Below are 4,778 nucleotides of genomic sequence, written 5' to 3'. Positions count from 1 at the left end.
CAGTGAACCATACTGCCTACATAGTGCCTCTCCATTGAGTGTATACTTCCTCACAACATGGCAGTCTCAGAGGAAGCTGACTTCTTAAATGGCAACTCAGGGCTCCAAATGCAAGTAATACACGTGGAAACCACGTGGCCTTTTCTGACTCAGTCTCTTTTCTGACTCAGTCTTAGAAATCAGTGTCACTTCTATTGTCCTCTATTGTCAAGGAGACGCAAGTCCACCTGGACTATTAGACACTGGCCCTCAATGGGAGGAGTTTCAAGAACACATGGTAAGGGGATACATTGCTGTGGCCATCAGAATTAGTTTCCTATGCTGATTCACAAATGACCACAGCCTTAGTGGCTTACTGTGACAAACATTTTTGCTATTTCCATATATCAGAAATTTGTGCATGGCTTAACTGTGTCCTCTGTTCAAGGTCTAGATGTCAATCAGACTGTTTCTTTCTGGGGCTCAGGATCCTCTTCCTGACCCTCTTGTTATTCAGTCTCCACATCTGGGAAACTATGGTTAAGATCAATGGTAAGGGGCTGGGGTTGTGGCTCACAGGTAGAGAATTCACCTAGTACATGTGAGGCCCTGGGTTCAAACCTCAGCACCACATAAAAATAAATAAATAAAGGTATTGTGTCCAACTACAACTAAAAAATAAATATTAAAAAAATCAATGGTAAAAATGTGTGAAGGCATCAGGAGTACCCCAAAGAACTATATAAATGCGACTTATAATTCTCCAACTAGATTGTAAGATTTCCAAGGCTGGTGTGCTGGGTTATATTCACATGGGATGTGCCCTGGAACCCAGGGCAGGACAAAGCACGTGGCTGGTTCTCAGGAAATGAGGATTAGTTGAAAGCATGCATTGAAAGATGGATACATGAGTGAGGGATGAGACTTGAATCTCAAGATTTTGAAAGAGGATCAAGGAATATGGAGCCAGGGGGAGAATTCATATCTGGTGTGTCCCTGTTGCTGTCACAAGTGAAAGAGCTGCAATGAAACATTAGAAATACACTTTGTATCCTTACTCTTAAAGATAGTCTGAATGCTTGCAGGAAAAGGTACAGGGTGCTGGTAAGAGCGGGGCCATAGAGTCAGACAGATTTGGGTTTGAATGCTGGTTCATCCCTTTTCTAGTTGAGTTATCTTGAGTGAGTTATTGAGCCTCTGAGCCTGAGGTACCCCATTAATGGAACAAGAGGCATGGGAATAGTGCACACGATGCGTGGGAAACTGCTCCCAAGATCCACGTAGATGATGCCCGTTTAGCATCAGCTAGTCTTACAAGGGACAGCAAGGAGTGTGCGTTCAAGTTCAGGTTCTGGAACAGCACTGCCTGGTTCAAAGCCTGGCTCCATCGCTTCCTGGCTATGTGACTTTGGGGAAGTGACATAACCTGTCTGGCTCTCCATTTCTTTGTATGTAAAAAAAATACATATGCATACACATAATTTCTGGCCATACTGTGAATCTAACCAGTGTGTCATGCATACTAAGCATGTACTCTGCCACTGAGCTGTATCTTCAGACCGAGGATAATATCTTTATATGCTTCATAGAGTTAGCTATCAGGAATAAATGAAATAATGTGTATAAAGTGCTTAGAATAGCATATGGTTCATGGTAAGTACTCAATGAATATTAGCTGTTGTTGATTTGCTACATCATCTGCTTCCCTTCATTCTCCTCCTCCCTTTTTCTTCTCACTGTGTATGAGTGGGGTCCTTCAGACAGTCATCCCAGTTCTCTGCTGCGTGAGTTTCACAGGCCCTAAGATGCCTCAGCACCTCCCTAATTCAGCTCAGTATTTCATTTGGCCAAGGAATGGGAGAGGTAAGCCTTACTGAGCACCACTCCTTCCTCTTCTTTCCCCTGGCATCCGGGCACTTCTTGGAATGGTACCTCCCTCTATTGAGGTGCTTCCACTGGAACCGAAGCTGATATCTTCCTGTCCCTCATCCTCACTTCCAAATAAGCACTAAGTCCTGTCCATTCTCCCTCCAGAATCTATCTGGCACCTGCCCATACCTCTCTGTCTCCATGAGATAATTTGGTCTACATCTCTTGCCACAATGAAGCCATGGTCCCTCAGTGCTTGCACTTTTTTTTTTTTTTTGTACCAGGGATTGAACTCAAGGGTGCTTATCCACTGAGCCACATCTCCAGCCCTATTTATGTTTTATTTAGAGACAGGGTCTTACTGAGCTGCTTAGAGTCTTGCTAAGTTGCTGAGGCTGGCTTTGAACTCCAGATCTTCCTGCTTCAGCCTCCCAGCCACTGGGATTACAGGCGTGCGCTATCGCACCCAGCCTGCTCTCACTCTTGAACCTGCATTTACTTTCCACACAGGAACCAGAGAACTTGTTGTCATCCCCCTACTTAAAACTTTCTCACAGCTTCCCACTGCACTATGCCTAAAACCCAAACCCTTTACCTCATCTTTCTTATCCCTACCCTCATTCCATAGCAGCCAACCCCCTTCCTGCCTCAGACCCTTTGCATTTGCTGTTCTCTCTGTTCAAAATATGTCCTCTACCCCCGAAAACCTCCCAGAAGACTCAACATCCTGAGAATTTCAGCTTAATATCAGATCTAGAGAGAGGCATCTCCTCACCACTGCCTCCATCTAAATTAGGTCCCTTTGTATCTTTGTCATACTTTTCTATTCCTTCTTCACACCACAATATGTAGTTAAATATTTTTTTTACTGAATGTCTACTTCTCCCATTCAACTTTTAACTCTTGGGTGGCAAGGAAAGCATCCCTTGCCTTACATATTATAAATATCCTCAATAAATATTCACTGAATGAATTAAAGCAGTTATCATTTCCTAGGTCCTTTGTAAACAATCTACTGAGAAACCAAGAGAGACAGAAAAATTTGGCCAAGTCACTCAGCTGATAACTGGGCCAAGAGGGAGGCCCATGACCCTTTGCTCCCCAAGCCTTCATGGTCCTTAGCAGCTTCTCAGTGGGATTCTGACAGGATACAAGGCATCATTCTTTGCAATTAAGGTAGCTAGGTCAAAAGTGAGAAACCTTGATCATCATGGAGGCTGGGAGTGAGGATGGGGGTTCTCTCTGGCTTCCTGCTTACCCATAGTAACAAAAATTGAATAGGCCAAGGTAGTAAGCACTGAAATGTGCCACCTAGATCCTCTTTCAAAGGACTCACTGCTCAGCTGTCCTTAATCAGCCTTCAGCTCTCAGCCCACGCAGGGTAAGTCTCAGCTTCTGAAAGAGCCATGCTCAAGTCCACAGCCCTCCAAGGCTATCCCACACCCAGGTACAAAGGAATGGCCAGCCTGGCCCAACTCACTGCAACTCTGATGGACCAAAAAACTCCAGGGCTCTCACTTTGGTCAGCCATAGTTGGCCCTAGGCCTATGCCACAGCTCCTCTGCTCACTTTCCACTTCTCCTTCCTTGCCTTCTCTTTCCCAGTCATTGATCGTAAGGATACCTCAGTAAGCATTCCACAGGCTAAACTCCATCTCAAAGCACACTTGCTGGGAAACCCAACCTGTGATATTCAGTATTCCAGACCCCCAGCCATGTAACTTTGGCACATCATTCCTGATCTTATTGTATATTGCCGGGTTGGAACCCAGAGTCTTTCCTATGCTAGGCAAGGGTTGTCCCACCGAGCCAAACGCCCAGCCCTAGTTCATGCATTTTGACTAAGGGCAGCAATTTTCTTTATTTTCTCCTGGAATAACACAATCTGTAACTTCCTGTGCAATGCTCATTCCAGCACAGGTGCCCTCCAGCATGAGGGTGTTGGAGAACTTTCAAAAAGCTTGCCTGTCTGCACACTCACAGCTCCTGGTTCAGTGGGGCTGGTATGGGGCTGGGGGTTAGGCATGTCTAACATGCTCCCAGTGATGCTGATGCTGCTGGCCAAGGACCACATAGTATAGAGCACTCCTGACTGATAAAGGTTCCACTTATAATTTTGCTACTGAACCAGGGTATAAAAGCAATATACATTCAGTAGAAACCATACTTTGAATTCTGAATTTTGACCTTTACCTGGGCTACTATTATGTGATATGATCTCTCTGGTGATGCTGAGCAGTGACAGTAACCACAGCTCCCAGTCAGCCCTGAAATCAGGAGGGGAAACAAGCGACACAACAGTGTGCTGTGTTACTAAGCCCGTGTGTGTGACAGGTTAGGTGGACGAAATGCATTTTAGAACCTTTTCAGCTTATAACAATGGGTTTAATGGGACATAACCCCATGGTAAGCTGGGGAGCATCTGTACAGGGAAGTGACAAATCGACCGAGGATGTCATTGTCTTCTCAGTTCTAGTCTCTGTGGTCCCTTGGCAAGGTGCCTCACAAAGTTCCCTTCCACCTGGGAACTTACATTTAATTATATTTAAATCATCAAAAAGATGTCTGACTTGAGTGGACCCTTGGGTAGGGGAAAGAAGCCAGTAGATGGAACACACACACAAAACTGCTCTTTCCTTCAGGCTACCCGAAGTTTGCAAGCATCCGGGGTTCTGACTTCTCTTTCTGCTGTGCAGTCAATTCCCTCTCCCAGCCCTGCCACCCTCCTGAGCCCCACTTTCTGAGGAAGTAATTTCCTGAGGCACGTGTGTGACAGATACTCTGGGCTAAAGCCACTGACTGTTCTAATCTACTCTCTGTGTCCCTTAAGCTGGAAGTCTCCAGAAGAACCACGAGAAAACAGCCAAGAGGTGGGCTGAGGCTCAGAGAACTAATTGAAGAACGACTCCTCTGCGGGGCGTTAATACCTTG

Source organism: Marmota monax, unplaced genomic scaffold (assembly GCF_021218885.2).
Source record: "Marmota monax isolate L192 unplaced genomic scaffold, Marmota_monax_Labrador192_F-V1.1 WCK01_AAM20220418_F8-fsc00158, whole genome shotgun sequence".
Lineage (NCBI taxonomy): Eukaryota > Metazoa > Chordata > Mammalia > Rodentia > Sciuridae > Marmota > Marmota monax.
The sequence above is the reverse complement of the archived record's forward strand: the minus strand, read 5'-3'. Positions refer to the sequence as shown.